Source organism: Pseudophryne corroboree, chromosome 10, assembly GCF_028390025.1.
Source record: "Pseudophryne corroboree isolate aPseCor3 chromosome 10, aPseCor3.hap2, whole genome shotgun sequence".
Lineage (NCBI taxonomy): Eukaryota > Metazoa > Chordata > Amphibia > Anura > Myobatrachidae > Pseudophryne > Pseudophryne corroboree.
The window spans coordinates 332,635,617-332,655,980 of record NC_086453.1 but is presented as its reverse complement, the minus strand read 5'-3'; the positions used below and the strand labels follow the sequence as shown (position 1 = coordinate 332,655,980).

Here is a 20,364-nt window from a genome sequence, read left to right as displayed (position 1 = left end):
ATATTGCCACAGCAATTGCTTTGGATTCACACTTGCATCACCTTCTGTTAATTTGCATTGAATATGGTATTAATTCATCCTGCATTTGTTTGGCACGCATCATCTGCAACACACCAGTAAAGTATAAAATGCCTAATCCCGTAAATCTGCACAGGTTGCATTGAAAAGGCTACTATTAATCTGGATATCTCTAACCGTGCCTCTTCATACAATTTAGGGAGATACTTTTCCTGGAAATACAACTGATTTGGAGATACTCACTCCACTCTGGATTTCATATCCAGTATAATCCATGTGCCCCATTATTCTTCATTTATTAGTAATAACTCAACTATTTTATATTTATTGTTTCATTTTATAAAAATGATCATATTCTATAGGTAATCTGCCTAAGTGGTCCTACTGTATATGGAACTCATTGTTTTTTAATGACGTATCAATGCATAATTGCTAATGTTTTTGCTATAGAAATTTATGTAGTCAATATATATCGGTAATTTTTTGGGGTGATATTGATATATTCACTAGTTAACAACACTGCACTGTCTTCCGTCACTATTATTCTAAATACTTGATGGGTGACTGTCCCATATAGACTGGCAGTATGGTAGCAATTTTGATCTCTAGTCCCAGTACTGTTTTCATATATAATTCTTAACATCTATTGGACTCATTGTAGGGGGTTTCCACCTATCTTCTCTGCAGTTGTGAATGCATATTTTTGTGCAACATGACTGCATCTTTATGCCAGTGGTGTAATTAGAGGCTTGGAGGACCCTAGCAAACTTTTAAGGTGGACCTCCATAGCTACCACACAGGGAACTCTCAGATGAGGATAGAGATGCACAGAATGCTGATCAGAGGCACTCCCAAAGACACTCCCAAAGAATAAACACACCAATGGACAGCAACAGGGGTACCTGCAGGGACACCAACCTCCACAGGCAGACCCCAATGACAGAGGAGCCATCTCAGGTAAGCGGCAGACAGCAAGGGGTCAGTCAGGCCCAGCAGGCAGCAGTGTCAGCCTGGTCACAGCAGATGATGATTTGGGAGTCTGGAAATCCAGTCCGCAGCTTCGAGCCTATCCAGATATCGGGGCTCAGATGCCAGAGTTCAGAGGGCCCACTTTGCCTTGCAAAAAAACAAAAATGTAAGATACAGTATTTCAACATTCCAATACACATATCCAGCATATGGCGAATAGTCAGGATTGCAAAATAGTTGTAGGGATATAAAAATGTTTTTAACTTTTTAAAATAGAGTAACTACTGTATACAAGTTCTGTGATCAACAGATAATCTGACAAGTCCAAATGCAGATAGCGCCATAGAGGGTTTCTTAACGGATGTTCTAAATTTACCACCTTTGCAAATCTACATGCCAGAACTGGTTCAACCACTTTTTATACAAGGTAAGTTAATCAAACAACATTATATGATAATAATAATAATAATAATAATAATAATAATAGTTTTATGTATATAGTGATTCTTCACCAATAAGACTCAAGGCGCTGATCTAAAACATTTTTTTCCCACTATGCAAAATGTGAATGTAAATCATACTGTTGAATAGCTAATTTATACCATTATAATTATTACAGATGCTGATGTAGCAAGTTGGAACAAGGTAGAATCCGTGCTATTGAATATATAAATGTGTAGCAGCTCCTACAATAATAATAAATGTAAAATAACCAATACGGAGTGCTTCATTTAAAATGCAATACCTATGGAAAAAATGTGGTTAGTGTAAAATAATGCAAAAGCTCTTTTTTTGCACAATTAAGTGGGCTGGGTCCATGCAGTTATAACTGCAGTGGGGTCCGTAGTAGGTGCCGGTGACTGGAGCCTACTTAAGGTTAGAAGCACAAGCTGACTAATCTGTCCCTGATGCTTACTAACCTTAACCACAACATGACATTGGGGGTCATTCAGAGTTGATCATAGCTGTGATAAATTTAGCACAGCTATGATCATCTTCCCTGCCCAGCACAGGACTAGTCCGCCCCGCATGTCAGTGCCACCACCCCCCGCACAAATACAAAAGCATTGCACAGCGGTGATGCTTTTGTATTTCAGGAGTAACTCCCGGCCAGGCAAGCTCCTGCGGCTGGCCGGGAGTTGCTTGTCACTGCCGCTGGCTGCAGCGGCTGCATGTGATGTCAAGCAGCCACTGCGGCCCACCCGCTGTTCGGTCCGGCAACACCTGCATTGGCCGGACCGCGCCTACGAAATGGCGGCCAAATGCCGCCGTTCTGCCCCCTCCTGCCCAGCGACTACCTCTGCCTGTCAATCAGGCAGAGGCGATTGCAGCCCTGCTACAGCCTTCGGCCATCTGGCATGCACCGGTGAACTACGACATCAGCGCATGCGCAGTAGAGACCTGTTTGCTCGGCTGCGATAAACAGCAGCAAGCAAACAGATCAGAATGACCCCCATTATTATAATCCCGGACACACAGTCTAGTCCTATAATGATAACAGAAATGCGGCAACAAGAGTTTTATACACATAGTATACAAAATGATTCAGAAACATAGAATACCCTGTGTTATATGGAGTCAGCAGATTACACTTCTGCAGTAACAGAAGATGTTGTTCCAGAGGCATCCAATGTTGTTACAGCTGGTGCTGATGCAACTACGTCAGCTGATGTAGTTATGCCTTCTGATACTGATGCAACAACATCTGATGTAGTGAACAGATGACAAAAATCCGAATACACAGACAAAGAGGTGAAAATACTATACAATATAATGCTTTGATGGGTAGACTTTGGAAAAATATCATGTTCATGGAGCTAATTAAAACCATGTCAGCGCTCATGAAGATGTTAATGCACAGTGGTAATAGACCATCATGATAATTGATGCAACATCAATAATCAGAGACCACTCTGACAAAACATTGGCAATTGTAAAGGAAAATATAAATCACTTCAGTGAAGAATAGAAATGGCTACATATGACGGGTCATGGATTGAAATGTGTATTGCCATTCTGCAAACATTGAAAACTATTAAAAAGTGATGTATTTTAAAAATTGCCATGTAAAAATTCATACAGGAAATTGAATGCAAAATGATCAATAGCTATGTTATTAAAAAACAGAAAATGTAATGGTAAGGGATCGCTATTGGGTAATTGTGCTAGTGAACAGAATGACAGCTTAGCATGGGAGTCAGTGCAAGGAATAGATCATGAGCCAACACAGACAGACAATATTGCACCAACATATTCACCAGCACAGCCAGACATTATGGATCATGTAGCCTCTTAGAAATGCCAAGCGTATATAGAGATTACTATCAATAAAATTGAGGTGTGTCTTTACGACCCGATCACATAGAAATCATCCCCTAAAAAGACAAATTTCAAAATTTATTTTCAACGAAGTAACATGCCCAGCTCATGTCTAGTTTCTGCTTTAGACTTCACAGATGATGATGGTGAATTGGAAGTATGCAAAATATCTTACACCAAATTATACAATGACAATATCTTCATAGTAGCAATAACAACAGCATATACCCATATTGAATTGTACATCCTACTATTGTATAGATCAGTGGTTCTCAACCTCGGTCCTCAAGTACCCCCAACAGTTCATGTTTTCCAGGTCACCTAGCAGGTGCAAAAGTGTATTCATTACTCACTGACACATTTTAAAAGACCCACAGGTGGAGCAAATTATTTCACTTGCAATCATGTGAGGAGACCTGGAAAACATGTACTGTTGGGGGTACTTAAGGACTGCAGTTGAGAACCACTGGTATAGATTACAGGGAAGCAGTTAAGCTCCATACACATTAGCCGGTCCCCACCAATGCCAATATTGGTGGCAGCGGGTACCCAGCATCGGCAAGTGCATACACACTTGCCAATGCCGGCAGGAAAGGGAGCAACGGCGGGGGGGCAGAGAGGAGAATGATGGCCATTCTGCATCTGCAGCATGGCTGTCATTGACGAAGTCCTCCCTTGTCTGTACATGTTCAGATGAGGGAGGTGGTCATTAACGATGCACAGGAGCGAGCATCGTAAATGACATTGAGTAAACACACTGGTCGAGATTGTGAAAGATCTCAATCAGATCAGCACTTCTGAACGAGATCTTTCAATTTCTCATCTAATGTGTATGGGGCTTTAGCTTTCCAATGGACAGGACCTCGGCGGTCGAAATGCTGATGCCCAGTTCATGAAGGATGCCGAAATCCTGGCATCTAATAGACTGACACCGCTTGGGATACTGGTGTCTAAACACAAACAGCCAGCATTCCAATTGTCCTGGCAGCAGGACGCAGTGCTGACAAATATCACAGTCTGTATCATGGTAGAGGCAACAATCTTGTAATCTGGGTTCAGTATGAATTCCCTTTGGACAGGATTCCAATGGTCTGAATACCGACAGTGACATCCCATCCATCAGAATCCCGACAGGACCCTCTAAATTACCCTAACCCTCCCCTGCTCCTTACCCTAACCCTCCCTTGTGTGTGCCTTACCCTAACCTTTCCCAGGGGTTAGGGTTAGTGTGCAGGTCCGGGAAGGTTAGTGTTAGGGACTGGTGAGGGAGGCTTAGGGTCAGGCACATAGAAGGGGAGGTTAGGGTTAGGCATCAAGTAAGTAGAGTTATGTTTAGGCAGTGGGAAAGGGAAGGTTAGGGTTAGGCACCACTCAGGAGGGTTAGGGTTAGGCATAACCAGGGAGGGTTAGGGTTAGGAACACACAACGGAGGATTAAGGTTAGGGTAGGGGGCATGGGAGGGTTAGGGTACCTTATAGGGGCCTGTCGGGATTCTGATGGATGGGATGTCACTGTTGGTATTCTAACCATTGGCATCCTGTCCATCGGGAAATCATACTGAACCCAGATTACAAGATCATTGTCTTTAAACCATGATACAGACTTTGATTTTTGTCAGCAGAAACGGTGATTGGAATCCGTCACTGGGTGATTATCTAGGTGAGCTTACTAGTGAACTATCACCTGGGATTCATATAACTTAGTTTGTCTCATCAGACCCCAAATCATATGGCTATCATATAAACAATGGAAAGACCAGTTTAAAAGTTAAAGGAATAATGCTCAATGTTGATAATGCGCAACACGTTACTTTGACATTCTGAAAGACCTGATCTTAGATTATACTTTAAACCCCAAAAGGTGAAGATTAGAAAAATTTTGTGATCTGCCAAACCGGTATGGGTGGTCGTTCCGAGTTGATCGCAAATAGCAACTTTTTGCTGCTCATGCGATCAAATTGACTCTATGAGGGAGTATATTTTAGCATATCAGGGCTACAATCGCTTGTGTAGCCCAGCTATGCTAAAAAAGTTTCCTGCAAAACAAGATCAGGGTCAGGGTCCTACTTACCCTGTGCAACGGATACAGCGACGAAGGTCCCGGGATTGACGTCAGACATCCACCCTCCAAATGCCTGGACACGCCTGCTTTCGTATCTCCACACCTGGAAAACAGTGAGTAGACACCCCGGAATGCCTCCCTGCCATCAATCTTCTTGCGATCACTGCTACGATCACTTTCAGTGAAGTAGCAACGCTGCCCGACGATGATTGTCGCTAGGCAATGACACGCGTGCGCATTGCGGGCACCGCGCAGCCGCAGTCCTGACCCGTTCACACCAGAACAAAGAACAGCTGCTTGTGAACGGGTCGGAATGACCACCATAGTCTGGTTTAAAAAGTACTGGCAGATAGAAAACTGCATGCTGCAGAAAATGCAAAAGTCCTTTTACACTAGAGATATGCGATGGGCACTTTTAGTATTTTGTGTTTTGGTTCTGGTTCCATGCTCGTGTTTTGGTTCTGGAATGGTTTTGCCAAAACCACCCTTTCGTGTTTTGATTTTGGTTTTGGATCTGGATGATTTTTTGGGAAAAAAACATAAAAATGGCTAAAATCACAGAATTTGGTGGGTTATTTTGATCCTATGGTATTATTAAACCCAATAACATTCATTTCCACTCATTTCAGTCTATTCTGAACGCCTCACAATATTGTTTTTAGGCCAAAAGGTTACACTGAGGTGGCTGTATGACTAAGCTAAGCGACACAAGTGTGTGGCAAAAAACCTGGCCCATCTAGGAGTGGCACTGCAGTTGCAGACAGGATGGCACTTAAAAAACTAGGCCCCAAACAGCACATCATGCAAAGAAGTAAAAGAGGTGCAATGAGGTAGCTGCATGACTAAGCTAAGTGACACAAGTGTGTGGCACAAAGACCTGGCCCATTTAGGAGTAGCACTGCAGTTGCAGACAGTATGGCACTTAAAAAAACTAGGCCCAAAACAGCACACCATGCAAAGAAATAAAAGAGGTGCAATGAGGTAGCTGTATGACTAAGCTACAGTAAGTGACACAAGTGTGCGGCACAAACAACATGGCACGTGCTGGAATTTGCCCAGATGTAATACATGCACAATATTGTTGACACAGTAGTGCGTACCCCTAAACCACATAGACACACATGGCAAAGCCTGTAAAATTAATTTGGATAATAATAACCACCGTTTTATTTGGAGCTATTATAATAATATGCAGCACAGGTGAGCATACCCCTACAACACACAGGGCAAACCCTGTAAAAATTATTTGGATAATAATATAAGTAATTTATATAACCATTTTATTTGGAGTAAATAATAATCAGTACAGGACACCACCATTGGACTTATGGTAGCACAAGACACCATCACTGGACTAATGCAGCAAAAGACAGCACCACTTGACTGGACTTATATGTCAGTACCCCTGGACTTATACGGCAGTACCCCTGGACTTGTACGGCAGTGTCAGTCAGGATGGCACTTTAAAAAATTAGTACCCAAACAGCACATGATGCAAAGAAAAAGAGGTGCATGATGGAATTGTCCTTGGACCCTCCCATCCAAACTTACCCACCCTTATGTTGTATAAACAGGACATGCACACTTTAACAAACCAATCATTTCAGTGACAGGGTCTACCACATGACTGTGGCTGAAATGACTGGTTTGTTTGGGCCCCCACCAAAAAAGAAGCAATCAATCTCTCCTTGCACAAACTGGCTCTACAGATGCAATATGTTGACCTCATCCTCAAATTACTCACCCCTTTCAGTGTGTACATCACCTCCTCACAGTGTATTACTTTGTCCCCACTGGAATCTACCATCGCAGGTCCCTGTGTACTTTCTGGAGGCACGTGTGGCAAGTTCAAAGGGTTGGAGAACCTTACACAAGACGGAAATTATTCTCCACTGCACTTGAGTCAGGTTCATTCCCTTCCTTTGCCTATATCGGTGGTGGATGTATAGGCTTGAATGGCCTTTTGCGGATTCCTCCATCCTCTGAGGCATATAGAGTGTTGAATTCCACCTCGTTACCACCCCTTTATTCAGGTGATAGCAGGGCAGGTTCAGGAGTGTTTGCAGGCGATTCAGTCTTTGGCACGTGGTGGCTGAATGTCGAAAGTGTCCCACAATTTTTTGGCCCACCAACATCTCCTGCACGCCCCTGTCATTTTTCAAAAAAATCTGCACTACCAAATTAATTGTATGTGCAAAACATGGGAAGGCTGGAATTTGCCCAAATGTAATGCATGCACAATATTGGTGGCATTGTCTGATATCACAAATCGCCAGGAGAGTCTAAATGGGGTAAGGCATTGTGCGATGATGTCCCTCAGTTTCCATAAGAGGATTTCAGCAGTGTGTCTCTTATGGACATCGGTGATACATAGCATATCCTGCCTAGGAATGGATTGGTGTTTGCGAGATGCTGCTATTGGTGCCGCTGCTGTTGTTGCTGCAGGAGGCAAGACATCTACCCAGTGGGCTGTCACAGTCATATAGTCCTTAGCCTGTCCTGTTCCACTTGTCTACATGTCTGTGATTAAGTGAACAGTGGGTACAACTGCATTTTTTAGGACACTGAGGACACTTTTTCTGACGTCTCTGTACATTCTTGTTATTGCCTGCATAGTGAAGTGGAATCTAGATGGGATTTGGTACTAGGAACACACTACTTCCATCAATTATCTAAGTCCCACTGAACTAATGGCAGATACTGGACTCACATCTAACACCAACATAGCTGTCAAGCCTTAGTTATCTGCTTTGCAAGAGGACTGCTGTCATATTTCATCTTCCTCACAAAGGACTGTTGGACAGTCAAATGCTTACTTGAAGTAGTACAAGTGGCCTTCCGACTTCACCTATGGGATTACAATGGACCAGCAGCAACAACAGCAGCGACAGCAACAGCAGCAGTAGGCGTACCACTCAAGGACACCCCGGGGGAATAATGGGTAAGAGAGGACTCCTCAGTCTTGTCAGTTACATGGCCTGAAGGACTACTGACATTCCTGACGGAGGAGGAGGTTGACGTTGACGGAGTTGGTGGTGTGGCTTACAAGAGCTTGAATACAAGAGGAAGAAGGTGATATAGGTGTCAGTGGACTGCTTACGCTCTTTCCCAAAGTTTCACAACTTGACACGGAATTCTGATGAATGCGCAGCAGGTGATGTAAAAGCGAGGATGTTCCTAAATGGTTAACATCCTTACCCCTACTTATTATGGATTGACAAAGGCAACACACGGCTTGACACCTGTTGTCCGGATTTGTGGAGAAATAAATCCACACTGAAAAGGTAGCTCTTTTGGTATTTTGCCAAGGCATGACAATGGGCTTATTCATTCCACGGACAACAACTGTGTACCCGTTGCCTGATTTAAACATACCACATCACCATGAGAATCCTCATCATCAACTTTTTCCTCAGCGCCAGTAACACCCATATCCTCATCCTGGTGTACTTCAACAGTGAAATCTTCAATTTGAATTTCACTTGCAGAGGTCATGCAAATGGTGGAAGGAGCCACCTCTTCCCGTCCTGTGTTGGCAGACGATGTTGATAGCATTTCATCATCTATGTCAGGACTAGTGGCAGTAGCTAAGGCACTAGGAGGAAGTGGTTCTTGATCTTTTCCTATTTTATCTAAAATTTTTGTTCTCCATTATTTTTCTGGAGTTGTATAACACAATATGCAGCACAGGACAGCATATCCCTTCACCGCACAGGGCAAAAGCTGTAAAAATAAGATTTTAAACCTACCGGTAAATCTTTTTCTCCTAGTCCGCAGAGGATGCTGGGGACTCCGTAAGGACCATGGGGAATAGACAAGCTCTGCAGGAGACATGGGCACTAAAAAAGAACTTTAGGTATGGGTGTGCACTGGCTCCTCCCTCTATGCCCCTCCTCCAGACCTCAGTTAGAGAAACTGTGCCCAGAGGAGATGGACAGTACGAGGAAAGGATTTTGGAAATCCAAGGGCAAGATTCATACCAGCCACACCATTCACACCGTATAACATGGGATACACGAACCAGTCAACAGTATGAAACAAAACCAGTATCAGTCCAAAACTGATCCAACTTGAAAACATAACCCTTATGTAAGCAACAACTATGGGGGTAATTCCAAGTTGATCACAGCAGGAATTTTGTTAGCAATTGGCCAAAACCATGTGCACTACAGGGGAGGCAGATTTAACATGTGCAGAGAGAGTTAGATTTGGGTGGGTTATTTTATTTCTGTGCAGGGTAAATACTGGCTGCTTTATTTTTACACAGCAAATTAGATTGCAGATTAAACACACCCCACCCAAATCTAACTCTCTCTGCACATATTAAATCTGCCTCCCCTGCAGTGCACATGGTTTTGCTCAATTGCTAACTAAATTCCTGCTGCGATCAACTTGGAATTACCCCCTATATACAAGTCTTGCAGGATGTTGTCCGCACTGGGACGGGAGCCCAGCATCCTCTACGGACTAGGAGAAAATGATTTACCGGTAGCTTTTTAAATCTTAATTTCTCTTACGTCCTAGAGGATGCTGGGGACTCCATAAGGACCATGGGGATTATACCAAAGCTCCAAAATGGGCGGGAGAGTGCGGATGACTCTGCAGCACCAAATGAGCAAACATTAGGTCCTCATCAGCCAGGGTATCAAACTTGTAGAATTTTGCAAAAGTGTTTGAACCCGACCAAGTCGCCGCTCGGCAAAGTTGTAAAGCCGAGACGCCTCGAGCAGCTGCCCAAGAAGAGCCCACCTTCCTAGTGGAATGGGCCTTTACCGAATTCTGTAACGGCAATCCAGCCGTAGAATGAGCCTGCTGAATCGTGTTACAGATCTTTGTTGGCTGCATACAGTATAAACAGGGCCTCTGTTTTCCTATGTAGTTGGGGATGTGCTCTGCGCTCCCTAGAAATGTTTACTTGTGTGTTTTGTGTAGCCAAGCGGCCCAGGTTGGTTTAGGAAACTCTTTTCGTTTGTTTCCTGGTTTTACAGAGTCTGCGAGGAGGGGGACCAACCTTTGGCGCTGCAGGTTTTTGAACAAGTATATAAAGGCAGTAGGGTGTCTATGGGTGTGATAAATAGATGTGTGTAATATGTATAGGTGTAGTGGAAATATATACGTACGGAGGCAGTGGGATGTAAATGGGTGTGATGAATATATATGGAGGCAATGGATTGTGTCCAAATAAAAATTGTTTATTAAGTGAAAAAAATGTTTAAAAATATTAACAGTTTTTGACAATATTCCGTAAAAAATTAGAAAAAGAAGGCAATTGTGTTCAGTGTGTTTCTATTACATCATAAACATATGCAGCACATCAATTAAAAATATAAGATATAAAAAATATATAAAAATTATGGAATAGAGTAAAGATATATATATAGAATAAAATAAAAATATATATATATGGAATAAAATAAAATTGTATATATATAAAACCAGATTTTGAATCTAATGTCAATCGATATGTGATCGTTTACACTTTGCTTTTGATCATAGAGAGACCGGTCTCTTCTATTTAGAGTGTTACGGGGTTAATATGGTGTGAGTCACGGCAGAGCTGTCTGTGTCCACGGACTCCTCAGCCCTGCGAAGGGCGAAGACACGTAAGCAACCCGTGACACACCATCACCTGAAAAACATTACCATTACAAACTGCCTTTCTAAGAGCAACAGGAACTTATTATAAACCGGACCCTTTTGTGGACACAGACAGCTCTGCCGTGACTCACACCATATTAACCCCATATATATTATTCCATATATATATATTTTTATTTTATTCTATATATATATCTTTACTCTATTCCATAATTTTTATATATTTTTTATATCTTATATTTTTAATTGATGTGCTGCATATGTTTATGATGTAATAGAAACACACTGAACACAATTGCCTTCTTTTTCTAATTTTTTACGGAATATTGTCAAAAACTGTTAATATTTTTAAACATTTTTTTCACTTAATAAACAATTTTTATTTGGACACAATCCATTGCCTCCATATATATTCATCACACCCATTTACATCCCACTGCCTCCGTACGTATATATTTCCACTACACCTATACATATTACACACATCTATTTATCACACCCATAGACACCCTACTGCCTTTATATACTTGTTCAAAAACCTGCAGCGCCAAATGTTGGTCCCCCTCCTCGCAGCCTCTGTTTTCCTAACCCGAGCCGTTCTGGCCACATAAATTTTCAATGTCCTGACCACATCCAGGGACTCAGAATACTCCATGTCCCTAGTAGCCACCGGCACCACAATAGGTTGGTTCAAATGAAAAGAAGAAACCACCTTTGGCAAAAACTGTGGACGAGTCCGCAACTCAGCTCTATCCACATGAAAAATCAGATAAGGGCTTTTGTGAGACAAAGCCGCCAACTCCGATACTCGCCGCGCCGAAGCCAAAGCCAATAACATGACCACTTTCCAATTGAGATACTTCAATTCAACAGTTTGAAGAGGTTCAAACCAGTGAGACTTAAGAAACCCTAACACCACGTTAAGGTCCCATGGTGCCACCAGTGCACAAAAGGAGGCTGGATATGCAGCACCCCTTTCACGAAAGTCTGGACTTCTGGAAGAGAAGCCAATTCCTTTTGAAAGAAAATGGATAGGGTGAAATCTGAACCTTAATGGAGCCTAACTTTAGGCCCAAATTCACTCCAGTTTGCAGGAAGTGGAGAAAATGGCCCAGATGGAATTCTTCCGGAGGAGCAGTCCTGGATTCGCACCAAGATACATATTTCCTCCATATACGGTGATAATGTTTCGATGTCACCTCCTTCCTAGCTTTTATCAGAGTAGGAATGACCTCATCCGGAATGCCCTTTTTCGCTAGGATCCTGCGTTCAACCGCCATGCCGTCAAACACAGTCGCGGTAAGTCCTGGAACAGACAGTGCCCTTGTTGTAACAGGTCTTCACTGAGAGGAAGAGGCCACGGATCTTCTGTGAGCATTTCCTGCAGATCCGGATACCAGGCCCTTCAAGGCCAATCTGGAACAATGAGAATTGTCTGAATCCCTCTTTGTCTTATGATTCTCAGTATCTTTGAGATGAGAGGAAGAGGAGGAAACACATAGATTGACTGGAACACCCACGGTGTCACCAGGGCGTCCACTGCTACCGCCTGAGGGTCCCTTGACCTGGCGCAATATCTCGGAAGTTTCTTCTTGAGGCGTGAAGCCATCATGTCTATTTGAGGCAGTCCCCACTGACTTGCAATCTCTGTGAAGACTTCCTGATGAAGTCCCCACTCTCCTGGATGCAGATCGTGTCTGCTTAGGAAGTCTGCCTCCCAGTTGTCCACTCCCGGAATGAAGACTGCTGACAGAGCGCTTACATGACTCTCCGCCCATCGAAGAATCTTTGAGGCTTCTGCCATTGCCTCTCTGCTCCTTGTGCCGCCTTGGCGGTTTACGTGAGCCACTGCTGTGATGTTGTCTGACTGAATCAGAACCGGTAGACCTCGAAGTAAGGTCTCCGCTTGACGAAGGCCGCTGTATATGGCCCTTACTTCCCGTACGTTGATGTGTAGACAAGTCTCCTGGCTTGACCACAGACCTTGGAAGTTTCTTCCCTGTGTGACTGCTCCCCATCCTCGGAGGCTCGCGTCCTTGGTCACCAGAACCCAGTCCTGAATGCTGAACCCTCCAGAAGGTGAGCACTCTGCAGCCACCTCAAGAGAGATACCCAGGCCCTGGGGGACAGGTGGATCATCTGATGAATCTGTAGATGTGACCTGGACCACTTGTCCAGAAGGTCCCACTGAAAAGTCCTGGCATGGAACCTGCCGAATGGAATGGCCTCGTAAGACGCCACCATCTTTCCCAGAACTCGAGTGCAGTGATGTACCGACACCCTGTCTGGCTTTAACAGGTCCCTGACTAAGCTCTGAAGTTCCTGGGCCTTTTCCATCATGAGAAAGACCCTTTTTTGTTCCGTGTCCAGAATCATGCCTAAGAAAGGCAATCGGGTCGTTGGAACTAACTGTGACTTCGGTAGATTGAGAATCCAACCGTGTTGTTGCAACACCCTCAGGGAGAGAGATATACGCTGTCCAGTAACTGTTCTCTCGATCTCACTTTTATCAGGAGATCGTCCAAGTATGGGACAATTGTGACACCCTGCTTGCGCAGGAGCACCATCATCTCTGCCATTAATTTGGTAAAAATCCTCGGGCCGTGGAAAGCCCAAACAGCAACGTTTGAAATTGGTAATGACAATCCTGCACCACAAATCTCAGGAACGCCTGATGAGGTTGATATATGGGGACATGAAGGTATGCATCCTCTATGTCTAGGGACACCATATAATCTCCCCCTTCCAGACTTGCGATGACCACTCTGAGCGATTCCATCTTGGACTTGAACCTCTTTAAGTATAGGTTTAAGGATTTTAAATTCAGAATTGGTCTGACCGAACCGTCCGGTTTAGGGACCACAAACAAAGTTGAGTAATAGCCCATCCCCTGCTGCAGCAGGGGAACTTTGATCACCACTTGTTGAAGGCACAACTTTTGAATTGCTGCCAAAACTACCTCCCTCTCCGGGGAAGAAGTCGGCAGTGCCGATTTGAAAAACCGGCGAGGAGGCACCTCTTCGAATTCCAGCTTGTACCCCAGGGAAACAATGTCTATTGCCCAGGGACCCACTTGAGAGTGAACCCAGACTTGGATGAAAAGATGAAGACGTGCCCCCACAGGAGCGGACTCCCCCGGCGGAGCCCCAGCGCCATGCGGTGGATTTAGTAGAAGCCGGGGAGTACTTTTGTTCCTGGGAACTGGCTGTAGCTGGCAGCTTTTTTCCTTTGCCCTTACCTCTGGCAATAAAGGAAGATCCCTGAGCTCTCTTGGATTTATGCGACCGAAAGGACTGCATCTGATAATGTGGCGCTTTCTTAGGCTGTGAGGAAACATAAGGTAAAGAGGTTGATTTACCTGCAGTAGCCGTGGAAACTATGTCCGCGAGACCTTCCCCAAACAATTCCTCACCCTTGTAAGGCAAAACTTCCATATGTTGTTTCGAGTTGGCATCACCCGACCACTGTCGGGTCCACAGTGCTCGCCTGGCAGAAATCGCCATAGCGTTCGCTCTGGACCCCAGTATGCCCACATCCCTCTGAGCCTCTCTCATATAAAGGACCGCATCCTTGATATGGCCCAGGGGCAATAAAATAGTTTCCTTATCCATCGTATCCATATCAGCAGATAAGGTATCGGTCCACGCTATTACAGCGCTACAAACCCAATCCGACGCTATTGCCGGCCTGAGTAATGTACCGGTATGTGTGTAAATTGATTTCAAGGTAGTTTCCTGCTTGCGGTCAGCAGGATCCCTGAGGGCAGCGGTATCCTGAGACGGCAGCGCCACCTTTTTGGAAAGGCGCGTTAATGCTTTGTCCACCCTTGGGGAGGATTCCCACAGTATCCTGTCCTTGATCGGGAAAGGATACGCCATAAGAATCCTTTTGGGAATCTGCAGCTTCTTGTCTGGAGTTTCCCAAGCACTTTCAAATAACTCATTTAATTCAAAAGAATGTTGAAAAGTAACCTCAGGCTTCTTTTCTTTAAACATGTGGCTTTTTGGATTAGGTACAGCGGGGTCATCTATAATATGCAGCACATCCTTTATAGCAATAATCATATAATGAATACTCTTTGCCAATTTTGGCTGCAACCTCACATCATCATAATCGACACTGGATTCAGAATCTGTGTCTGTATCTGTGTCAACTCCCGGAGAAAGTGGGCGTTTTTGAGACCCAGAAGGCCCCTGTGACATAGGGAAAGGCAGGGCATGACCCCCTGTACTGTCCCTGGACTCTGCTTTGTCCATACGTTTGTGCAATAAATTCACATTTGCATTTAAAATATTCCACATATCCATCCAGTCATGTGTCGGTGTTGCCAACGGAGATATCACACTCATGCGCTCCACCTCATCCCTAGGAGAGCCTTCCGCTTCAGACATGCCGACACACATGTACCGACACACCACACACTCAGGGAAAGCTCTAATCTGGAGACAGTTCCCCCACAAGGCCCTTTGGAGAGACAAAGAGAGAGTATGCCAGCACACACCCAGTGCCAATGACCCTGGAATAAATTACCCAGATACAGCGCTTCTTTATATATGTACTGCGCCGCTTCAGACATGCCGACACACACGTACCGAAACACCACACACTCAGGGAAAGCTATAATCTGGAGACAGTTCCCCCACAAGGCCCTTTGGAGAGACAGAGAGAGAGTATGCCAGCACACACCCAGTGCCAATAACCCTGGAAAAAATTACCCAGATACAGCGCTTCTTTATATATGTACTGCGCCAAATTATGTGCCCCCCTTCTTTAAAACCCTCTGTCACCGGTGATCAGCAGGGGAGAGTTCGGGGAGCCAGCTTCTCAGCGTGTGCTGTGGAGAAAATGGCGCTGGTGAGTGCTGAGGGAGAAGCCCCGCCCCCTCAGAGGCGGGCTTCAGTCCCGCTCTTTTAAAACAACTGGCGGGGGTTCACTGTAAATACCACAAAAAACTGTATATATATGTATAGCCAGTCTTAGAGGTCTACATTGCTGCCCAGGGTGCCCCCTCGCGCCCTGCACCCAACAGTGTGCACTGTGTGTGTTCTGTGAGGGAGCAATGGCGTGCAACGTGAAGCTCTGAAGTCTTCTGCCACCTTTGAAGTCTTCTGTCTTCCTATACTCACCCGGCTTCTATCTTCCAGCTCTGCGAGGAGGATGGTGGCGCGGCTCCGGGACGAACCGCTAGGGGAGACCTGCGTTCTGACTCCCTCTGGAGCTAATGGTGTCCAGTAGCCTAAGTAGCAGATCCTATCACTTAAGTAGGTCTGCTTCTCTCTCCAGTCCCATGGTGCAGGGAGCCTGTTGCCAGCAGGTCTCCCTGAAAATAAAAAACCTAACGAAATACTTTCTTTCAGGAAGCTCAGGAGAGCTCTCTGTAGTGCACCCAGTCTCCTCTGGGCACAGTATTAAACTGAGGTCTGAAGGAGGGGCATAGAGGGAGGAGCCAGTGCACACCCATACCTAAAGTTCTTTTTTAGTGCCCATGTCTCCTGCGGAGCCCGTCTATTCCCCATGGTCCTTACGGAGTCCCCAGCATCCTCTAGGACGTAAGAGAAAATTATTTGGATTAAATATTAATTAACCCTTTAAATGGAGAAAATAATATACAGCACAGTACAGTACCACTGGACGTATATGACAGTACGACTGGAATTATACAGCAGTGCTACTGGAATTATACTGCAGTATCACTGAAATTATAAGGCAGTATCACTGGAATTATACGGCAGTACCACTGGATTTATATGGCAGTACCACTGGACTGGACTTAAATGGCAGTATCACTGGACTAATACGCCAGTAACACTAGAATTATACAGAAGTATCACTGTAATTATACGGCAGTACCACTGGACTTACATGGCAATACCACTTGACTGGATTTATATGCCAGTACCTTTGGAATTATACGGCAGTATCACTTGAATTATACAGCAGTACCACAGGATTTATACGGCAGTATCACTGGACTGGATTTATACACCAGTACCACTGGACATAAACGGCAGTATCAATGGAATTATATGGAAGTACCACTGAACATATACGACAGTATCACTTTAATTATATAGCAAAACCATTGGACATATACGGCAGTATCACTGGATTTTTACGGCAGTACCACTGGATTTATACACCAGTACCACTGGACATAAACGGCAGTATCAATGGAATTATATGGAAGTACCACTGGACATATACGACAGTATCACTTTAATTTTATAGCAAAACCACTGGACATATATGTCAGTATCACTGGACTGGATTTATACACCAGTACCACTGGATTTATACGGCAGTACCACTGGACATATATGGCAGTATCACTGGAATTATGTGTCAGTACCACTGGACATATACGGCAGTATCACATTAATAATGTGACAGTACCACTGGACATATACGGCAGTATTACTGGACTGGTTATATATGCCAGTAAAACTGAATTTATATGGCAGTACCACTGGACATATACAGCAGTATAACTGAAATTATATGGCAGTACCACTGGACTGGATTTATATGGCAGTACATGTGGACAAAAACAGCAGTATCACTGGACTGGATTTTTATGTCAGTACTACTGGATTTATACAGCAGTACCTCTGGACATATACAGCAGTATCACTGGAATTATATGGCAGTACCACTAGACATATACGGCAGTATCACTGGAATTATATGACAGTACCACTGGACATATACAGCAGTATCACTGGATTTAAACAGCAGTACTGCTGGACATAGACGGCAGTATCTCTGGACTAGATTTATATGCCAGTACCACTGGATTAATATGGCAGAAACACTGGACATACACGGCAGTATCACTGGAATTATATGACAGTACCACTGGACATATACGGCAGTATCCCTGGACTGGTTTTATATGCCAGTACCACTGAATTTATACAGCAGTACCACTGGACATATACGGCATTATCACTGGAATTATATGGAAGTACCGCTGGACATATACAGCAGTATCACTGGATTTATACAGCAGTCCTGCAGGACATAGATGGCAGTATCTCTGGACTAGACTTATACGCCATTTTGACTGGATTTATACGGCAGAACCACTGGAGATATATGGCAGTATCCCTGGACTGGATTTATATGCCAGTAACACTGAATTTATACGGCAGTACCACTGGACATATATGGCATTATCACTGGAGTTATATGGAAGTACCACTGGACTGGATTTATACGGCAGTACAGCTTGGCATAAACGGCAGTATCACTGGACTAGATTTATACGCCAGTACCACTGGATTTATACGGCAGTACCACTGGACATATACGGAAGTATCACTGGAATTATATGGCATTAATAATGGACACATACGGTAGTATCACTGGATTTATACGGCAGTACCGCTGGACTTATACAGCAGAAGCACTGGACTTGATTTATACGCCAGTAACCCTTGGATTTATACGGCAGTATCACTGGACATATACGGTAGTATCATTGGAATTATATGTCAGTATCACTGGATATATATTACAGAATCACTGGAATTATGTGGCAGTATCACTGGATTTATACAGCAGTACTGCTGGACATAGACGGCAGTATCACTGGATTTATACGTAAGTACCGCTGGACATATTCGTCAGTATCACTGGACTGGATTTATATGCCAGTAACACTGAATTTATACGGCAGTACAACTGGACATATACAGCAGTACTACTGGACATATACGGCAGTATCACTGGAATTATATGGCAGTACCACTGGAGATATATGTCAGTATCTCTGGAATTATATGGCAGTACAACTGGATTTACACAGCAGTAACACTGGACATATACGGCAGTATCCCTGGAATTATATGGAAGTACCACTGTACTGGATTTATACGGCAGTACAACTGGACATATACAGCAGTATCACTGGATTTATATGGCAGCACCGCTGGACATATACAGAAGTATCACTAAACTGAATTTAAATGCCAATACCACTGGATTTATACAGCAGTAACTCTGGACATATACGGCAGTATCACTGGAATTATATGGCATTACCACTTGACTAGATTTATATCGCAGTACCACTGGACATATTCGACAGTATCACTGGAATTATATGGCAGTACCACTAGACATATATGGCAGTATTAACAAATATAAAGGTACAGCGCCTATTGGTCACAAATGCAAAGTAGGTCACACAAAAAATCACTATTTATTAAAATACTTTGAGCATGATAAAAATTAGATAAAGTGCACATAAGTGGCAGCTGCCACATAAAAACATAAGTAATTAAGAATAGTGTTACTCCCAGTCATAAATGTTCTTAATGGAAAATTGATAATGAAATGAACCTGTTCCTATAAAAGTCCCCTTGGTTTCTATGGCCCAATGTCCTATCCGTGGGTTATAGTTACCACCAGCATCTCTTGAGGTAATTAGGCGAATCTGCGTCGGAAAAGTAGCTGTTCCTCAGCGGGTGATAAATAGTAATTTTCTACGGTATAGTAAGGAAAGTCTTTATAGGGTCCGAATGGTAGAAAGTCAGTGGGGGCTTTGTCCAGGTCCAATAGTTCCAAAGAATGGGAGGCAAACACTGTCAGGCAGGTCTCACCAATGCATTTCGTTGCATACAAGCAACTTTTTCAAGGCCCATGTTTTTATGTGGCAGCTGCCACTTATGTGCACTTTATCTAATTTTTATCATGCTCAAAGTATTTTAATAAATTGTGATTTTTTTGTGTGACCTACTCTGCATTTGTGACCAATAGGCGCTGTACCTTTATATTTGTTAATATTGTTTAGGGTCTGACTAACCCTTGTTTTTATCTAGCTGCTGTGGTGAACCACTCATCTAGCGCCTGGAGTAGTAATACCCTAGGGTGTTTCTTTTCCTTCTATATATGGCAGTATCACTGGATTTATACGGCAGTACCATTGGACATATACAGCAGTATCACTGGAATTATATGGCAGTACCACTGGACATATACGGTAGTATCACTGGATTTATATGGCAGTAACACTGGACTTTTATGGCAGTATCACTGGACTGGATTTATATGCCATTACCACTGGATTTATACGGCAATATCACTGGACATATACTGCAGTATCTTTGGAATTATATGGCAGTACCACTGGACCGGACTTATATGGCAGTATCACTGTACTGGATTTATACACCGGTACCACTGGATTTATATGACAGTACCAATGGACATATACAGCAGTTTTACTGGAATTATATGGCGGTACCACTGGACATATACAGCAGTATCACTGGATTTATTCGGCAGTACCGCTGAATATATACAGCAGTATCATTGGACTGGATTTATATGCCAGTATCACTGGATTTATACGGCAGTAACACTGGACATATACAGCAGTGTCACTGGAATTGTATG

The 20,364-nt window shown here is 43.7% G+C and overlaps 1 long non-coding RNA gene across 4 annotated transcripts in view; it reads right to left on the bottom strand.

The window, feature by feature from the left end:
• The window catches only part of LOC134965600 (uncharacterized), a 101,157-nt gene that overhangs the window by 46,242 nt on the left and 34,551 nt on the right, over positions 1-20,364 (bottom strand). For 2 of the 4 annotated variants that reach the window (XR_010188459.1, XR_010188458.1), the window contains exon 5: positions 937-1,134. This is a non-coding gene — a long non-coding RNA (uncharacterized LOC134965600). Of the gene's footprint in view, positions 1-920; positions 1,135-20,364 lie in introns of all 4 variants that reach the window. The other 2 variants (XR_010188457.1, XR_010188460.1) reach the window with 1 other exon arrangement.